Source organism: Uloborus diversus, chromosome 4 (genome assembly GCF_026930045.1).
Source record: "Uloborus diversus isolate 005 chromosome 4, Udiv.v.3.1, whole genome shotgun sequence".
Taxonomy (NCBI): Eukaryota; Metazoa; Arthropoda; class Arachnida; order Araneae; family Uloboridae; genus Uloborus; species Uloborus diversus.
The window spans coordinates 58,806,955-58,828,838 of NC_072734.1; positions in this window are offsets into that span (position 1 = coordinate 58,806,955).

Genomic DNA, 21,884 nt, shown 5'->3' on the forward strand with positions numbered 1-21,884 from the left:
GTGAAATGCACAACTCTCCGACGCACGTGAAGTAAGATATAAGGGAAGGAACTTGCAGAATGGGCAATAAATGTGCACTTCCAGCACATAAACGATTTTACGAGGGGTAGGGTGATCGGACTGAGAAGGGGAGGTTGGTCCGTACGTCAAATCGCAGCTGATGCCTACATGGATGCGAGCACGGTGCATCGCTGCGCCGAAGATGGTTGGAACAACGAAATGTGGCAAGATTGAGAGGTGCAGGGGCAGCCAGAGTGACGTCAGAACGCGTGGATCGACACGTCCAGCGACAAGCTGTAGCAGACCCACAAGTCACTTGTTCCTCGATTCTACAGCAGGTGCAAGATACTCTGAATGTTTCCGTGTCAACTAGAACCATTTCCTGTCGTTTGGTCACACGTGGTCTGCAATCATGGGGTCCGCTAAGAAGATTGCCATTGACCCCACAACATAGACAGCAACGTTTAGTATGGTGCCGGACTAGAGCAACGTGGATGACAGAATAGCGAAATGTCGTGTTCTCAGATGAATTCCACTTCTGTTTATCCAGTGATAGTCGCCGCATACGTGTGTGGCATTGACGTGGAGACAGATCTAATCCGGTAGTAGCTGTGGAATGTCCCACCGCACGACAACGTGGCATAATGGTTTGGAGTGCAATTGCGTAAAATTCCATGTCACCTCTAGTTTGTTTTCAGGGCACTATGACGGTCCAACGATGCTTGGATAATGTGCTGTGACCGGTGGCGATTCCTTACCTTCATGGACTACCTAATGCAATTTTTCAGCAATATAACGCCCGACCACACAGTGCTCGCATCTGCCGACATGCTCTCCAAGGCACACAGATGCTTCCCTGGCCACCATACTCTCCTGACCTGTCACCAATCGAACATGTGTGGGATGTGATTAGATGCCGTTTGCAGACTCTGTCCCTGCCTTGTTCAGAAGACAAACTGTGGCAAATGGTTGAAAGGGAATGGAGAGCCATCCCTCTGGACACCATCCGCACCCTTATTGACTCTATGCCTAGACGTGTTTCTTCGTGTATCGCTGTCCACGGTGGTCCTACATCCTACTGAGCGGACGCTGTTCTCGCTCTGTATTCGGCCTATCATTTTGAAATTAAGATCATTTATTATTCCTTGCTGTCTCTGTCTTTTTTCCAAATTTCATCACTTTTTGACCACTCCTTCTTGGTGTTGTATTTTCAATGTCGATCAGTGTATTTATTATTTTTAACAAACTGAATGGAAGAAATGAATCCAAACTCATATAATTCTTATTTGTTTGAAGGCGCAATTTTTGAATAAATGAATATATTGCCTAAAATAAAATCGTTAAATGCTCGAATGTGAAACAAAATGCAGACACATGTTTTGGTTTTTCTGGGAACCTCTTTTCACTGAGAAAGATGTGAGCATATGATGAATAAAAAGATATCCTAGGAGAGCCAGAACCAGCTATTTTGTACTAAAAAGGAGTTCCTTTCAATTCCAAAACACATGTTTGCAACGTTTTGAAAATTTGAGCATTTATTACATTGTTTATTTTACTTTTATGCAGTTTAAGTTGTACACAACACATCTGAAAATTGTTTTTTCCTATTGTTTGCTCCTACCGTCCCTGTTCGGGCGCCACTCCATGTTTTGATTTGTAAGTTCATTTAATAATAAAATGATTGGCTTACCCTTTTTCCTGGATAGCTAAGTTTAATAACTCACCAACTTGCACTCTGAAAACATTAAACGCAATAGATGACTCCTTTTCGGGGTTTTTTTCTAGATTTATTCGATTTATTTACACCACCAAACATTAACCATCTTCTTCGATTCCAGACAGACTCTCCTCACATTCCCGCCAACGCATACACAAAACAAAAATACATATTTTTTAAAGTCTCTTTACTGGTGGCGCCCTCTCTTGAGGGTAGAAGCAAACACCTATTAATCTCCACATTAAATTTTATGCTGATTTTGCATTAACCGAGACAAACTCAAATATATTTTAATCATTGTAATGTGTAATAATTGGTACGTTTTAGCTTAGTCAGAATTTTTTTTTAGTTTGCTTTTTTGTCCCCCCCCCCCCGCTGTGTCATCGAGCCCCTCCAAGGCACAGGTACCTTGTTTCCGACTAGGCTGTCATGACTTCACGTCGGGCCTGTGTCGGTGACTTTGCAAAAATGAAAATTTTGCAAATTTTAATTGAAGTGTCAGGAGTTGAAGAATCCAAACGAAAAAAAATATTTGCGACTATGACGGGCTAGGGAAAATAAATGCTTTTACAGTATTTACAAAATCTATTGACTATCCAAAGAAAAAAACCTCTAGAAAAACCAAGGATGGTTTTTCTAAGTAGTTTCCCAGGATCTCAATAGTCTGTCTGCATACTGGGCAGAGTTCAGGAACTGTCCACCATTAGCTTTTCGCTGATCGAAAGCATTGTTTATTATGTCAATAAATCTTTGGACAATAGAATTTCAAAGGAACAATAATATCAGAACAGTATATCAAAGGTAGCACTTACGAACCAGGGAAGAGTGGTGGCTAGTGTCTTTATTTAGCGGGTGGTCCCGCTGTGTAAAGTGTTCACAATAATATTTATACAGATGAAATGAAGAGAACTATAGTTAGTAATTCTAAGCAACAAAATGCGAGTGTAGTCTTTTTGCAGTTTCTTTATTTCGTGGTTCTTCAAACGTCAAAGTTGAAATTGGTGGTTTTAGAAAATGATCTACTTGATTATTTTTTTTATTTCAATGTAAACAATCTAAATTTAAAGGCACCCAACCCATGCAACTAGTAATAAACAACACACACCATTAATCAAACTACTATTACACTCTTAATACAAACATGATGAGTTGATCACGCAGCAGCATTAATTTCAATTTAGCTATGCTTCCTTAATCAAATTACAAACGTAACGATATTTTTTCTAGAAACAAAGTTTTCTTAATTGCCTATGCATTCTTCTTTTTCAAAATTAGAATTATCTTTAAGTTTTATTGTGTGAAAGTACATCACAATACCTAGGGGTCACATCACATTCATAGTTCAATTCTTTTTTTTTTTTTTTGCATTTCAATAAAATATGTAATTTTTTGAAATCTTTGTGTTTATTGATAAATCAATAATTTTTTTAATGCCATTAAAAAAAATCAAAACACTTAAGAGTATTTCAATTTTATAAAAAAATTTCCTGCTTTTTTTGTTTTTGCACATATTTCAGAAATCTTTCTGCTTAATAATCATAATAATCATTTCTAAAAGCTGTGCATTCGTTTGCTTATCCTATTAATTAAAAATATTCAGTCGTTAATTGTGTAAAAAATCATAAAACTTCCATAGTAAATGTTGTATATTAGGATATACAAAACTCTCAACATTTTATAAAGTGCTTATCCAATGCACAATTTGGTTAAATATATTGTACTGACTGCAAAACGTATTACTTTGAAACTGTATCTTTAATATAAAACAATCCTTAGCTAATCCAATAACATAAAACACACACACACACACAAAACCAACAGCAAAAAAGTTTGAATTTTGATATCTTGAAATCTCAAACTGTGCTTTTCTCAATCGCGAATTGCGATAGGACCCTACTCATTGGGTTTCTTGTTTCTACTAAAGTCTTTTATCACAACCATGATTTGAATTCAAGACGTCAAAATTCAAATGACTGTCAGGGGTTAGATGTTATGCGCTGGATGTTGTGTGCTGGATACTGTTTTCATGTAAAAAGGATTGTGTGAAGTCTAGAAGAGTCGTTGAAAATAATTCAATTCCGAAGCACATGGGCAACTGCATTATTAGCATAGAAAAATAAAATCAAAGGACGGATGTCATTCAACAATCAAGTGAAAACAATAAACAATTGGTGATTGCTCAAAAAGAAGTTCATTGAGGAAACACACACTCGCGTGAGTATAAGCTTAAGCCAATAATTTTTTAAATAATTAAGCTAGAGCATTGAAACTCCCATAATTTTTGAAACAACCCGAAGTTTTTAAATTAAAAACAAAATGAATAGTTTGGTCATTTTTAAGGTATTGTAGCCGCTATGCTTATAAGGACTTAAAATTTATATACCACGCCAAACTGAAATAATTCAAGTTTGTTTGCTCGATAGAATACTTTAACATAGGAAATAAATTTAAAAAAAACTATTTTAGGATTAATACTTACTAGTACTTTAGCCAACTATCAGAACAAAGAAGAAAATTGAATAGATCTCACCCAATTGAAGCTGATTTGTACAAGTTTTGGACAAATTCAGAACTTTTATTATCAACTCACCCAAAACCAACTGATCTGTGCTGTGTGCTACTTGAAACTAAAATCTCTATTCAGAAATTCCGAGAATTCCACTCATATTAGTTCCAAGCAGAAAAATAAGTAAATAAAAGTATGTGTGAGATGCGATAAATCCATAAAATTGTAAATCCCTTTTCCAGACATTTAAAATTAAAGCCAAAAGAGGGTCGCAGCTTGTAAGAAACCTTTTTTTCATTCACATGGGCTTGCTTTTTTCTGCTCTCCGAGCTGTTTTTTCATACAAGTGACGCTCCTAAATGTGTTTCCCTCCTTCTTTGCCCTTCTAACTGGTATTAGGTGAAGATATTTTTCCAATTAGCGCATTGAATAAAACGGCAGTATGCTAAGGAGAAAAAAATAGCCTTATTATCCTTATGACGAACTATTCATTCTTCATTTTACAAACTTATTCTAATTGCAAAGTATTCAATTATAGCTTTAATTTTGTTATATACTGCTTTAAATTTGAGAGGAACTAGGGAACTAGGCCCACAGTAGTTTCAATTCAAATATGGTTTTAATTTATTTCTATTAATTTATATTTTCAATTTGCACAAAAGAATATTGAGGGTATTGTTTTGCGGATATTGTTTTTTTATAATTTACCCAACAAAGAACAATGATACAAAAAATAATATGTTCCAAATAAATATAAAAAATGAGAAGCATCTTTGAGCTTTTATGAAAACGAATATAAATATAAAACTAGTCGACCCGTGCGGAACTCCGCACTGTGCTTCAAATCGTTTCATAAGGCATTTCGCTCTTTAAGAGTTTCAAAGGAAGAACATTATGAAGAAGAACCGAAAAAAAAAGTAAGCGCAGAAGAGAAGGCATGTAATTTAAAGACATCAGTAACAAAACCTCGTTAAATACAACGTTGTGATAATTTGATCATCGCTCACCTTTTGGTCGTACATATTTTCAATTCAAACATAAATATCATTAAAAGTGTGGCTAGTGACTCGTGAAAAAGCAATAATTATGCATGTGAAAAAACAGGTTGTGGCAAATACAGTCCTGCACCTGTCAGCATCTGACGGGAAAAAAAGAAACATTAAAGAGATATTTATTGGCACGTATTCGAATTGGCGCCATTCTGACTAACAGCCCGACACCCCAACAAACCTAGCAATTGCGCCTTCCTTTTCGAAAGCTATTCATTGAAGGAATGCGTACTAAAAAACAGCAAAAAAGCTTTTTGCCAAAATAATAATAATAATAATAATAAGATCATGCATCTGTGTTTTGTCATTAACCAGCATGATACGATTTAAAATTATTCGCAAAGCATGGAATTTGATTAAAGAATGACGAAGATCTCACGTAGCGATTGAAACAAACATTCTAGAGAAGTAATAAATTTGATTGAAAATAAGTGTTTTTATCTTTGAATATTGAACTATTTCACATAGAAGGTTGCTTTAACCGTTACGGCTTAAATGCCCTCACATGTTTCTCTTTTAATCGAACACTTAAAATTCAAAACCAAAACCAGTTGAACTGAGTCCGTTCTTAAGTGTAATTTTTCGAACGTAGACAAAATGTATTTTTTTTTCAGCAGAAAGCAGAGGAGTAGAAAATAATTTCTTGCTAATGAAGTTGATAATACTTTTAATGCTTTCTATCGTATTCGCGCGAATAAAAAATTAAAGGTTTACTGAGTGCAACTCGTAGTTTTAATCGGGCGTAGTATTTTTTCATTTGTACAAAAGGTCGAACACTGCTATTCGCAACTCCAACGAACTATAGGGGGCACTGCAGTCACTGTTTAATGGCGGAATTGAAAACTAAAACAAACGCATGTGGTAGCGAAGAAAATGCTAAAAGTGTTGTGATTTTTGTTCGTATGTATGATTTTTTCGCTTTATTCGTTTGAAAAGATTTTTCAAAGTCTTGTGGATATTCTGACCCATATAGAAAGAGATTAGAAACCAAAAAGTATTGCGAAAGTAAACAATTAATGTAGAACACACAGTAAGTTGTTCTGAAGCAGCCATTTTCACGATGTTGAATTCGGAATTCATAAATTTTTGGTTCGCTTCGAACGGCATTTTCATTTTGTACCGTTTTTTTCTATACATTAGTACATATTAAGTTCAGTTTCGTGACATTTCCAGCATTTGTTGACATTTTTGTCACATAGTGCACATACGTGGCAGACTGTCAAGAGTAACGTTTAACACTAGATAATTTATTTCTATGACTATATGATTGGATATCCAAAGAAATCATGCATTTAATTCATTCGTCATGGAAATAATTTACCTGATATGCGAAATCTTGTCAAGATACATTATTCTTTCACATAATTTTAAAACCATAACACTATAAACAGATTTTTGGCGAACTTTTATTTTTTATTGTTCAAATTCTTAACGTTCTTTCTGGATTTTTCAATCTGTTCTGCGATAAATATTTTCAAGAAAATTTATTTGCATACTGTCTATTTCAGTAGGATACTGTAGTAACAAATTTTATTTAAATCATTTATGTGGAATTAGGTTAAAGAAAAGTGTCCAGTCAATGTTGTTAAGTTCGTTTTTTTTTCATCGAATTGAAAAACTGATATTTATTCAAATTCACTCAGAACAAAATAAATAAAATGTGTACTCACAGTTTATATATGGTGGTAGTTTTCTTTTCAGTTGATTGACCATTATTTCTTTTTACTTATCGAATTCTGTAATCTTACTATCATTTTATTCCACTCATGATAAAAATTAAAAATGGTTTAACTAAAAACGCGAAAACTCGCCAAGGCTACTTTGCTTGCACAATACTAAAACTACTATAACCCTAAACAAATTTGGCGAAACCTTTCAGCTGAGAATAAAAGGAATAAAGTAAATTCTTTCTCGGTTATTCATTTTGTTCTACGATAATATATTCAAGAAAATATTTTGCATACTGTCCATTCCAACTAAATGCTGCTGTAAAATATGATTAGTTAAATTAATTTAAGATTAAAAAAAACTCATATTCTTACAAATTCATACAAAACAATAAAAATTTTTTACCTGGTATAACGTTATCCAATTTTGTTAATCCAGAGTTTTCTTGTTTACGCTTCCACCATTTAATACTTTTTTGAAAGAAATAAGAAAAACTAACATTATTTTGAGAAGCTCGAGAATACTACTAAGGGACGAATTAATTTCTGTAGCTGAATGCAAACTAAGACACATCGATTGCGTTAATAAATACTCAGAACAAACTGCCTGTGTTTACGTCAACAGACACACGTGATGCGCAACGTGGCAATGTTTTAGGTGCAGACGCAGTTTTATAAATCACCGCAAGGTAGCGTATTCGAGCGCTGGAGTTCCGAATTAGAAACATCTACATTTTAGCATACAATAAAAATGTTTTTCTGCACAAAAAGGATTTCTTTAGGTAAATCTAATACTTTTTTATGCTTACATTATGTTGAGTGGTCTGGATGTAGTCAAAGAACACAGTTCGATTAACAATCAACTTATCCGAATGATAACTGTAGCCTGCATAAAGGAGTCGAAACACCAAGTAGCATTCCCACTGCATCCTTATATATTATTTCTGTAGCCTGTTTTTGGTTTCTACGCCAAATTTCCCTCAATTTTTGATCGATTTCTTTGATTTACGGCTAATTTTATAGCTTATGGTGCTGGCTACTGACGAAAAATAGACCCAAGGTCTAAAAATTGTTTCTTTTAGCCGAAAAAACCTGTTTTAAAGAACCATAATAAGGTTTTCGGTCAAACTTATAACTTTAATTTGCGCTATGACCGACAGAGCTGAGTAGCTTGATCGGCAGAGCGTTCTCTTCGTAACCAGGAGATTACGTGTTCGGGCCCACGTCCGGACAATCTGCAACAAAAAAATTAGAGAAATATCGCGCATTACATGAACACAGAATTAAATGAATAACAACTATGAGGGAATAGAATAAATGAGAAGGAAATGCTCCTTACTGATATGAAAACATTCAGTGATTTTGTGCTAAATTACTTCGAAATTGCACGTGGTTTTTTTTTTTTTTTTTTGAAGCTTTGGCTCTGGAAAGAAAATTAAAGCATAATGTAAGCGAAAATATAAGTAACAGGTTTAAGATTTCAGACTACAATAGAATTGTTTTTTGTTCAGAAAAAAAATAATAAACCGTATATTGAAATATATATTCTTCTAATGAGTTTTTGACTCTTTGTACAAATAAATAAAATACTACCTCAATTCGAAAGGTAAAATATATATTTTTTCTTCTTTTTGCTAAAAAACAAATAGCTTATCACATTTTTACTACATTCGAAAAGCTACGCTTAAAAAAGAGCATAGTTCAATTTATTTTGTATTTTAACCGTGCTGTTAAATGATGAACACGTGCTGCCATCTAAGTTATAACGGTTTAAGCAGCCTGCGATAACAAATTGTAAAAATTTTCAAAAATAAAAACATTTTTCTTCAATATCTTATCTTATATATTAATCCCCTCTCATTTTAAAACTTATCAGGCTGTCCAATGACGAAAAAAAGACAGGAAGCATCAAAACCTTGATGCTTCCTGTAGTTCTTAAGCATTTTTTAAAGCAAAGTTCTAATGCAGTTTTCCATTTTTTACGTCGCTTTCGCGGCAAAAAAAAAAAAAAAAGCCTTTGTGTGTGCTCTTATTTTAATAAAGCTTAACAGCACTGGACTTAGTTGTTTGGTTTAATTGATAAGTTTTTTTCGGTAGAGCGTTCGGCTATAAACTGTCTGAACTTCGGGCAAGCTTGGGCTGTCCGACATAATATCAAATTTATATTAGTATTACGCATTACATGTGCTCATAACATACACACCTAATAAAATAAATGCAGTGGGAATGCTACTTGGTGTTTCGACTCCTTTATGCAGGCTACAGTTATCATTCGGATAAGTTGATTGTTAATCGAACTGTGTTCTTTGACTACATCCAGACCACTCAACATAATGTAAGCATAAAAAAGTATTAGATTTACCTAAAGAAATCCTTTTTGTGCAGAAAAACATTTTTATTGTATGCTAAAATGTAGATGTTTCTAATAGCAGTGTTCGACCTTTTGTACAAATGAAAAAATACTACGCCCGATTAAAACTACGAGTTGCACTCAGTAAACCTTTAATTTTTTATTCGCGCGAATACGATAGAAAGCATTAAAAGTATTATCAACTTCATTAGCAAGAAATTATTTTCTACTCCTCTGCTTTCTGCTGAAAAAAAAATACATTTTGTCTACGTTCGAAAAATTACACTTAAGAACGGACTCAGTTCAACTGGTTTTGGTTTTGAATTTTAAGTGTTCGATTAAAAGAGAAACATGTGAGGGCATTTAAGCCGTAACGGTTAAAGCAACCTTCTATGTGAAATAGTTCAATATTCAAAGATAAAAACACTTATTTTCAATCAAATTTATTACTTCTCTAGAATGTTTGTTTCAATCGCTACGTGAGATCTTCCTCATTCTTTAATCAAATTCCATGCTTTGCGAATAATTTTAAATCGTATCATGCTGGTTAATGACAAAACACAGATGCATGATCTTATTATTATTATTATTATTATTTTGGCAAAAAGCTTTTTTGCTGTTTTTTAGTACGCATTCCTTCAATGAATAGCTTTCGAAAAGGAAGGCGCAATTGCTAGGTTTGTTGGGGTGTCGGGCTGTTAGTCAGAATGGCGCCAATTCGAATACGTGCCAATAAATATCTCTTTAATGTTTCTTTTTTTCCCGTCAGATGCTGACATGTGCAGGACTGTATTTGCCACAACCTGTTTTTTCACATGCATAATTATTGCTTTTTCACGAGTCACTAGCCACACTTTTAATGATATTTATGTTTGAATTGAAAATATGTACGACCAAAAGGTGAGCGATGATCAAATTATCACAACGTTGTATTTAACGAGGTTTTGTTACTGATGTCTTTAAATTACATGCCTTCTCTTCTGCGCTTACTTTTTTTTTCGGTTCTTCTTCATAATGTTCTTCCTTTGAAACTCTTAAAGAGCGAAATGCCTTATGAAACGATTTGAAGCACAGTGCGGAGTTCCGCACGGGTCGACTAGTTTATTTTATTAGGTGTGTATGTTATGAGCACATGTAATGCGTAATACTAATATAAATTTGATATTATGTCGGACAGCCCAAGCTTGCCCGAAGTTCAGACAGTTTATAGCCGAACGCTCTACCGAAAAAAACTTATCAATTAAACCAAACAACTAAGTCCAGTGCTGTTAAGCTTTATTAAAATAAGAGCACACACAAAGGCTTTTTTTTTTTTTTTTGCCGCGAAAGCGACGTAAAAAATGGAAAACTGCATTAGAACTTTGCTTTAAAAAATGCTTAAGAACTACAGGAAGCATCAAGGTTTTGATGCTTCCTGTCTTTTTTTCGTCATTGGACAGCCTGATAAGTTTTAAAATGAGAGGGGATTAATATATAAGATAAGATATTGAAGAAAAATGTTTTTATTTTTGAAAATTTTTACAATTTGTTATCGCAGGCTGCTTAAACCGTTATAACTTAGATGGCAGCACGTGTTCATCATTTAACAGCACGGTTAAAATACAAAATAAATTGAACTATGCTCTTTTTTAAGCGTAGCTTTTCGAATGTAGTAAAAATGTGATAAGCTATTTGTTTTTTAGCAAAAAGAAGAAAAAATATATATTTTACCTTTCGAATTGAGGTAGTATTTTATTTATTTGTACAAAGAGTCAAAAACTCATTAGAAGAATATATATTTCAATATACGGTTTATTATTTTTTTTCTGAACAAAAAACAATTCTATTGTAGTCTGAAATCTTAAACCTGTTACTTATATTTTCGCTTACATTATGCTTTAATTTTCTTTCCAGAGCCAAAGCTTCAAAAAAAAAAAAAAAAAAAAACCACGTGCAATTTCGAAGTAATTTAGCACAAAATCACTGAATGTTTTCATATCAGTAAGGAGCATTTCCTTCTCATTTATTCTATTCCCTCATAGTTGTTATTCATTTAATTCTGTGTTCATGTAATGCGCGATATTTCTCTAATTTTTTTGTTGCAGATTGTCCGGACGTGGGCCCGAACACGTAATCTCCTGGTTACGAAGAGAACGCTCTGCCGATCAAGCTACTCAGCTCTGTCGGTCATAGCGCAAATTAAAGTTATAAGTTTGACCGAAAACCTTATTATGGTTCTTTAAAACAGGTTTTTCGGCTAAAAGAAACAATTTTTAGACCTTGGGTCTATTTTTCGTCAGTAGCCAGCACCATAAGCTATAAAATTAGCCGTAAATCAAAGAAATCGATCAAAAATTGAGGGAAATTTGGCGTAGAAACCAAAAACAGGCTACAGAAATAATATATAAGGATTATACACTAGAATTCTAAAAAAACTAATTAAATAAAATTAGTAAAATAATGCGTATTAAAATATAATTACAGAATATCAATATACATACATAAAGCATTAATATATCAGAAATTCTGAAAGCTGGATCATACTCTTTTTTTTGTTGTTGTTGTTGACTTGTAATTGTTCTGTTGAATCGTTCTCTTCCGAGTATTTTGTAGTTTATGGGTTTTTGCTTTAGTCTTAATAGCACAGTATTTACAGCAAGATGGATTATTAATAGAACATTTACAAGATTATTTACAGTTCTTGCCTGCGCAGGGTGGAATTAAACTCTCTGGTAACACTGGCTGCATCATAAGGTGTGGGGCTTTATTGTTTCGCAAAAAATACCTATTTTCTTGACAATTTTTTTATAATACAACTTCTAACAGTTATATTGTTTTAATGATAGCTCTAGTGTAAAAAAAAAAGTTTCCAACTTTTTTGGTAAAGCGAAAGCATACTTTTTTTTTTTCCTATTTTTTCTTGTTGAATCGCAGTCGGAAAATGCATCAAAAGCTTGTAAAATTTTAGATGTTTTTTCCGTAAGTGCTCCTGAAGCTAGATGCCATCCTAAAGCTCTATTCCTTTCCACAACACCAGCACATGAAATGGCAACCTCTGTCCTTTAACAAAGTTTGCCAATAAGAATTCATTAGTTTCTGATCTATAAACTATTAGTTACTTTTCCCCTATTTTGCACTGAATCATATGCAGGAAGATAGATTCTGTTGCGTGCTTTGTCCTGGTTGGACTCGGGCATTTCAGAGAAATTTATTACTTAACTCTCAGATTTTAAATAATATTTTCGTTTTCAGAGTTAACAGACACCAGAAGCTGATTGGATGCAGGAACGGATACGTTACGTATTACATACTCTGAAATGTACTTTTAAAGGTTCTTTTTATTTTCAGGAAGGGCTATGACACAAAACCACTGGTTTGGTACCTAGAGATTTTTTTATAAGCGAAGGAGACTTTCCTGAACTTCTGGTTTTTAAGTTATGGAAACGACAGTGAGATGTACCGATCGTGTTTAAGGTCCACTCATGTAGTTTGACTATTGGAGAGAACATTTTATTATTTTTTATTTGGAGACCTGCAAAAATCTTTGCTGCATTTGAAAGTAGTGCTTGGGACATTATGGACCAGAGTCCATTCCATCGATAACTTGAACTTTGTTCTTAAAATAGGGTGCTTCTTCTAGAGTTTTGCTGCAAGAAGTATCATTTTCAATTACATTCACGAAATCGGACCTCTCGCTTTGCTTCAGTGAACCATTCTGATGAACCTAACCTAGCATTGGGCTTATTGTATGGGAATGATTTTTAGATGTACTAATATCACTTTTGAGCTAACGTTTCTCAGGTTAAATGTTTTTTTGGCTTTCTTTTGCTTTTTTGCAGTCGCTATTGAAGACATTGCCATTGCAGGACTTCTCTGGATAAGAGACTATTCACATTCTCTTTAACGTTCCACTGAAATTTTGATGTTGCTTATGTTGGCAATAGCCTCGCTCACTATGTTTCATAACTCAGGTGTAAAATCTGCAAAAGGGTTATTCTGATAGTTTATTCTTTCCGTAATTACTTTGTACATGCAAACTTGCATGTTTTAATTTTTTAAAAAGTGCCATTGTGACACATACTAAGCAGCTATGATGCGTTAAAGGTTAAATAATTAAGTTATTACTTAACTGGGACATTGTTTTGATAAGATTACGAAATAAAACCGCCAAAACAGGAGAGCCACAAAATTTACTTTGGTTTATGTCGAGTCTTCAAGATAGCAAACTTTTTTTTTGTGAATTACCTCAAATGGTTTTTGAGCTTGCTTTTATTTTACTTTTCAATGCTTTGATAATAATTAAGTAATTTTAAACAAACTGGATAGTGATATTTCAGATTTTATTGATTCCCTAAACAGTTAAATAATTTTGATAATTTAAAGGAAAAAAAATGCGCATTTTATCCAAAATTTTTGCTTGTTTTCAAAAAATAGAATTTTACTCAGAAACTAACAAAGATATGATCATAGTCATATTTAGCTTTTATGAAACCCTTGTTTTGTTGCGTCGAGTGCAACTTTTTTCAGTTTTATTTCAAATAATTCGCGAGTTATGAGTGTTTTAGTAAACGGCTCCCCCACCACTGCTTTCCCCCTCCCCCGGGGTTGTCGACACCCAGGGGGGCGACGACATGTGGTTTCATAATCACTATAGTGCCTGTGACATTAATCAGAAATAATTTTGCGTCGGGTCTTCCATGCATGCTCAAAACCCCCCTTCAGATCCTGAACTGTACTGCAAATCGTGTTCGAGCTTGCTACTGTCATTTTGTTTTTCAACACGTTAACAGTACTTAAATAGTTTTAACAAACTGAATAATGATATTTAGCACTTTGTTTGAAAAAAAAAATCAAACAATTTTGATTTGGAATTTATTTTGGTCAAAAAAAAAGTTTGTTTTGCACATTTTATTCAAAAATTTTGCTTGCTTGCGAAAAATGGAATTTTACTCAGAAACCAACAAAGATAGGTCCATAATCATATTTAGCTTTTATGAAACCCTTGTTTTGTTGCGTCGATTGCCACTTTTTTCAGTGTTTTATCTCAAATAGTTCGCGAGTTATGAGTGTTTTAGCAAACGGCTCCCCCACTGCTTTCCCCCTCCCCCGGAGTTGTCGACCACCCAGGGGGGCGACGACATGTGGTTTCATAATCACCATCGTGCCTATAACAATAATCAGAAATAATACTGCGTCAACCTTTCCATTCATGCTCAACCCCCTTCAGATCCTGGACTATGAATGCAACCTATGTGAAAAGTTATACTGATACAATAAGAGATTTTTTTGAAAGTAAAAGGAACTTTTATTAAATTCAAATCAGGATCAAAGAACAATGAATAAACTTTTGGCCTATGGCATTTGAGTTGGAAAATATTGCTACAATAAAGAATTACAATAATTAGAACTGCTTGGTAACTGACTGACATCTAGGTAACTGACTGGCATTTCTGAAATTTTCTAAATATACTAATGCAAATGTTAAAAAATAAGCAGCAAAACAAATAAATAAGTTTATATAAAAGGCAAGCAATGAAAATGCATTTGTTAGATTTGATACAGTGGACTCCGGTTAATTAAATCAGTGAAATATTTAATCAACGGCTTTAATGAATCAAATTGCCAAAAACAGAACAAAATCCAGCTTTATTGAATCAGCACTTTATGGAATCAAAACTGTTTAGAACAAATGGGATTCATATACTCTGAGACCAGTGTATTGATAAAATAAAGATTTGCAGTATTTATGACAAGTTGGTAATTACTGACAGATTGGCAACTGACTGATATTGCAAACATACAACACAAAATATCTATTTAAAAAAAATAATAATTTGAATTTTGACCTCTTGAATTCAAATTATGTTTTTTGCAATCACGAGTGTGTGTGTATGTAGGCATGTGTGTTTATGTGTGTGTGGGGGTATGTGTGTTTGTGTGTAGGGGGTATGTGTATGTTTGTGTCTGTGTGCAGGTATGAGTGTGTGGGTAGTTGTGTGTATGAGTGTTTGTGTGTGGTGGGGAATGTGTATGTGTGTGTAGGCATGTGTTTGTGTCCGTGTGCAGGCATGAGTGTGTGGGTAGTTGTGTGTATGTGTAGGTGTCTGTATGTATGCGTGTGTGTATGTATGTGTTTGAGTGTGTGTGTGTGTGTGTGTGTGTAGGTAGTAGTATGTGTATGTGTGTGTAGTATGTAGTTGTGTGTGCGTGTAGTTGTGTATGTATGCATGTGTGTGTAGCATATGGATGTGACCGGGAGACGGTTTTTGCTATAGGAGCAGCATCGTGAGGAGCCGGTTGACGGTGGTGCTGGCAGGAAAATAAAATGATAGCACATCAAAACAGTCAAATAAAAGCAATAAGGAATCAGGCCCGTGTCCAGGATTTCATCAAGGGAGGGGTTCTGGTTTCAATGTTTTCTCATTTTTTCTGTATTACAGGAAAACGCCAGTGTATCAAATAATTCATTTCTGATAGATGGTCACAATGAGGAACATAGTGGGGGGGGGGGGGGGGGGGGGAGATGGTTTGAATTTCCAGAAAATTTGACTTTAAGTAATATTACCAGTTCTATTGCTACTCTAAGGTTGTATTGCACATATAAGGACCGTTATGACCCCCCTCCCCTCCCAGAAAGTGAATTTTGATTGTGTTAATAACCTCAGTATTTATTCATTTTACTGCTTGTTTATATTTCAAACATTATGCTTAGTGTGCAGGTTATTGCAACAAACAATTACTAAAAATATTTAACCAAGTTTTCTGACTTTATATTCTAAGAAAACGCTTAGCAAACTAAATAGGAATGGGTTTGCTGCTGATGCAAATTACATTACCTAACACAACTACTATGAATCTTCATAATGGCAACACTTGTCTCTTTTTGTAAAACGCTCAAGTCATCGTAACCTCCCTCTGAGAAGCAATATTAAATGCAGTGAATGCTTTGTATTGACAGCCTATTAAACGTTTCCTCCATCAGTTTTTCCAAAATATGATTTTAGTTCATAAAGAGAGGGAGGGCATTTCTAAATTGCTGGGAATGTTTAAAAAAAAAAAAATGCTGTGCACAAACTTCAACATTCAAGTTAATTTTAAGCTAAATGTTCATTTTCTTCATTTGGTTTTTTATAATTTTTTCCTCAATGGGAGGGGTTTAACCCCTAAAACCCTCCCCTTGGACACGGCTCTGTAAGGAATCGTGATTGCTCAAAAAAAAAAAACCATTTTCTCCAAATTTATTGATTTCTACAAGCTGAATTTAATGGTATAATTGAATTTTTAAAATGCATTTTAGATGATTTAAAAAAAATGTTAAAAGCATGGTAACTGACTGACATGAATGCTACCTATGGGGAAAGTACTATCGATTCAATAAAATATTCTCCTTCGAAAGCAAAGGGAATTATTCATAAATTTCAATTGGGATCAAAGAAAAATGAATAACCTTCTGGCATACAGCACTTGATTTCTTAAATATTACTATAATAACAAATTTAGAGTAATTAGAATAGCTTTGTGAGCTAATTGACTGACATTTGTGAATTTCCTACATATCCTAACATAAAAAGTTCAGAATTACGCAGTAAAACATACAAATAAGTGTACACAAAAGCAGAGCTTTCTTTGCCTTTAGAGCTAGACCAGGGGACCCTCAGCCTATGAGGACCCCCAAAATAATAGACCATATAGAAAATTACTACAAAATACAGTTATAAATAAGTTATAATCTAATAATATAGTTATAAGCTAATTATGACGTTTAAAAGCAAGGGCAATACAAAACGTATATAAAGATGGATTTGTAACATCAAAATATTAGTTTTGTGCTACCTAGTATTTTGTTCAAGTAGTTTATACCCTCAGTGTGCCCTAGCTGTAGTATATGAAATAACAAAAACTGTAGGTGATTGCAACTCTGCAGCATTTCTTTTGATAGTATTTTTTTGTAGCATCTATAAATGTGTTTGACCTTCAACGAATGTCTAACAGCTTTAAAATTTGTAAATAAAACTACGCAATAGAAAAGCAATGAAAATAAGATTTTTTTTCTATCGATAGCCTCTTTTACCCTCATATTTTTTTTAATTGCTAGAGGATTTGAAAATCTTTTCTTTTTCTTCAATATTTAAAAACTAGCAAAAATACCCGGCGTTGCCTGGGTCAGTAATAATTATTAGAAAAAATCGTTACTTGCTTTTGTTTTCTGTTTTAAGTAAAAGAATTTAAAACACATCTTTTTGACGTGATTAAAAATCGAGTTTCTTCCTTACCCATAAAATAAAATAGCAATAAGTATAAAGAACAAAGTAGTATTGATTTAGAAACGAAAGCACTATATTTAAGCATATACAAATTTAAAAAAACATGAAATTAATCTTCTCATGTTTAAAAAGATTAATCTGTTGATACTTTTTTTTTTAACATGGAGTCTAAAACCTTCTCTGTATGGCTAATGAAGTACGAAGTGATTAAAAAAAAGTAGCTGCGCTCGTAATCCCCTTATACTTGCTTTAGTTATTTCGGTAAATTTCAATCATTGTGGCTCTTGGTGCGATTTTACCGAATTTGCGAAAGTCGTTTCGAGGTACCTTCGATGATGCTCCCCCATTCTTTCCTTACTTTGTAAAACGATATGATATTAATTTTCGTTACAGAGATATCGTCGCCAGATGCTGAGATATTTTTGGTCACCATAAAATGGCGCTAAACAGTTTCATCCGAAATGTTACCGAAATAAGTAATAAAATTTGGTGATTGTTTGAAATTGTGCAAAAAGGAAAATTAATGGAAGTTTTTGTGCTGTTTATGGATTTGCCTAATTTAGTTGCTGGATTATTTAACACAGTAAAAAAAGTCTTTTGAAAATTATTTGATTGGCGATATTTTGTTTACATGGTGAAAGCTGAGAAACATTATGACGTAGTCTTCGGCTTCAAAAACAGCAACGTTGAAAAAACTGCCAAATGCATCAGCTACGGAAATCTTTCTGCAAAAATTTTGGCGATCTGCTGGTTGTTTGGATAATGAGTAAGTGTTCAATTAGCATAAATAATAATAAAAACCATTAATTACACTAAAGTTCCGTTTAAATGGAAAATCATCAGCCAAATCATGTATTATTTGCCAATCTTGTGCAAAAGTCTTACTTTAAGATTTGACTTGAGAAAAGCCTTGAACAATCACGAAAAGCAAAGAAAGTCAACAATACAACAATTGTCGCTATCGACAGGGAGTTGAGATGATACACTAAATACTGTATTGAGTTGAGGAAAGCCTTCGAACATGGATCTAAAAAGCTCATAACTCGTTTTTTATTCTACTTAGAAATTTCGAACAGGTGCCATCTTCAGCAGAAAAATCAGAGCTTTCGATGGACATATAATGTAAATATGTGCAAGTATTTTTCATCCCAATATTAGAGAATTTATACAAAAATTATGTTTTATTACCCCCCTAAGGGGGTTTTCAACCCCATAACGGGACGAAAACTACCCTATGTGTTATTCTGATGCATAAGCTATATTATTGTAAAGTTTCATCAAAATCCGTTCAGTAGTTTTTGCGTGAAAGAGTAACAAACATCCATACATCCATCCATACATCCATACATCCATCCATACAGACAAACTTTCGCATATATAATATTAGTAAGATAAATCACATCATTGTAAAATTATTGAGCTGTAAGAAGTAAACTATTTCTATTTCCTCTACATCATCTTGGTCCTTTTATCAAGAATTTAACCTTAATGCTTTCCTCTTCTGTTTTGAATTGATGTATTTTTGGATTAATAGGCAATTATTTTCGAAATTTAGGTCCAAGCATTACTAAATTATGTAAAAAAGAATAATGAACAAAATCAATAAAATATGTTATCAGTCTTAAAAATCAAAAGAGTTGGGTTGTTTGATATTACTAAAAAGGATAAAAATAAAATAGATCTATTTTCAGGAGCATTAAAATAAATACATTGCAGTCATTTTAAAGTTAAACAGAATGTCAGCAGGCACGTAGCTAGAACTTTGTTAAGGGGAGGGGGGGGTCCTAGGTTGCACGAACTTCAAAAGAGGAGGCATGCTAAAGCAGAATTAGTAGCTGATAATTAAACAAGACTAAGATAAATCCAATTAAAACTGATCATTAAAATATGATAATTACCTAAAATTAATTAAATAATTTAAATTAATAGAGTCATTAGTTAAAATTAGTTAACAAAAAGTTTATGTTAAGTGGTAAATTAATTATTGTCAGTTTGTAAATTAACATTAAACTGAAAGTTATCACATATAAAGTTTCCAAATATGGGTGAACCTCTGTCCTCCTGAAAATAAGTGATATATTTTCTATTAATAAAAAGGGCACAATAAAAGAAAAACGGAAAACGAAAACTGTTCTAGAAATTACTTAGAAAATGCATGCGATAATTTAATAAACTATTAAAGCTTTGTAATATATTTCAACAAAATATGTACATTTGTACTTATGACATTTTATTTGAAAACTAGAAAGTCACCCGTCAAGGCATGACGGGTGACAATTGCTTCAACTCTTCTTTATTTGAACGAAGCAATTGCCTGTTTTGATATATTTTGATAGTTGATATTTTAAATCTAACACCAGTGGATTAACCCTAAACTCCAGTAGATAGCGTTCATTGTTTTCGTTTCTTCATTCCTCTGATATGACACAGTCTTACCAGTAAAACTGTTCAAGTTACCGGATCGAGTTCAGCCTTGTCACAATAAAGCCTTTCCTTGCATGTTAAACATTACCAAAACATATTATCGAATTACATATCATGCCGTGGTGCGAATTCATTGTTGAAACACGCGGGTTACTCGATCATCGGCATTATTTATATGCGGATAAATAAATCTATATCTATGGAGTTGAATGTATAACTATATGAATGTTACATAACGTAACCCTGTCCGATTTGAACAACATTTCAGGGAAAATCCCACAACTCTCTCAACGAAAATATTAACAAGGTTTCATTTAAAAAGCTTGAATTAGTTTTTATTTATTTACATTTATAACATTCTTTTGATAACACGAAATAGAATGATATTTCCAATCTTATCCGTTTTCTAATTATCATTCCTAATCATCAATTAAAAGCTTGAACAAACTATTAACTCTTTGAGGGACGGAGGCTTCCTTTGTTGCAACCATTTTTTATATATATATTTTTTCTTTCTTCAGCCAACTGACATTCAGTTAGCTGGGAAAAAAGAGAAGCACGAAATAAATGGTGTTCTCAAGTGAAGTCGCTATTCCTCAAAGGGTGAAAGCTGTTCGAAAAAATTTTAAATATCAGAAATGGCGTATTGCCGTTTTTTATCATTATTTTTTTCTTTCTAACGGGGCTGTGTTAGAGGCTTTAGTCTTTTGCGGAACAAGTGCGAACCAACGATATGGCATCCAGTCATTCATATGCCACCATTAAGACGCGGATGTGAATGTCACAGGAAAATTTGATGCCCAGTTTCCACCAGATGGAGACACCTGAGCTCTCTTCGATGCGAAACTGCAAAAGGAATTTAATTTCGTCAAGAGTATTCACAGTCAAACGACCTAAGGAATCTTTTACATGCCGATTAATGGAATGTATACCTAATGAATTAAATTAAGTATCTGTGTAATTTTATTTTAACAACATGTTTTTAACAACAATACATATCATATTTTACGACGCAGGTAATGATTTTTTTTTCTTCAATACGATGTTAGCAAAACACTCTATTGCAAGAAATAGTAAATATCTTTAGCTTGAAGAAAATAAGTGTTTAAAAAAAAGGCAATATATAAAAGAAAAGCTCAAAAACATTTACCTCGTATTCACCTTTTTTGTTTCTTTGCTTGTAACGCAGTAAATAGCGGTAATTTTTTCAACTAGTAATTTATAGTTAAATGCACATGCCTGTTTTTTGTTACGTTTAATATTATCTTCACAATTTACTAAAGATAGATGCATAGATGCTAATTAAATAACTCTTTAGTACAAAGCCAGTGAATAACAATTGGAAAATATATTCCAATGATGCAAATACAAATATGTTTTATGGAACAACATCGAATAAGATTTTTTTTCGTCAATTAAAAACTAACTGTGTTTCTTTTGGGATCATAGAATCACAATTCAGTAAGACTTAAAAGTAATAATTTCTAATAAATTACTTATTACATGCTTTAATATGGCCGAACTTGTAATTTCATAAACTGATCACAGTAAAATATTCAAGTAATTCTCAATTTAATTTTTCTTTAAAATTTTGATACCGTAAAAAGTTTGTTACATCAACTTCAAGTTTTACTTATTCATTTATTTTATTTATTTTACCTTCAAACACGAATTTATTTATGGGCATTTAATATGTTCCATGATCATGCTTAAATATTGGAGGGAAAACATCAGTAAAAAATCTACGTAATTTGTTACTCAGAAAGGAGAGAGATGTCAAAAGTATAATCTAAAAGTTCAAACAAAAATTTTATTAAAATACAAATTGAATCTGAAATGAACCATGCCAAAAATATAGAGTTAAAAAGAAAAAAAAAAAAAAAAAAAAATCAATAATTATTTTTCTCATCCTCAAACACACGAAATGT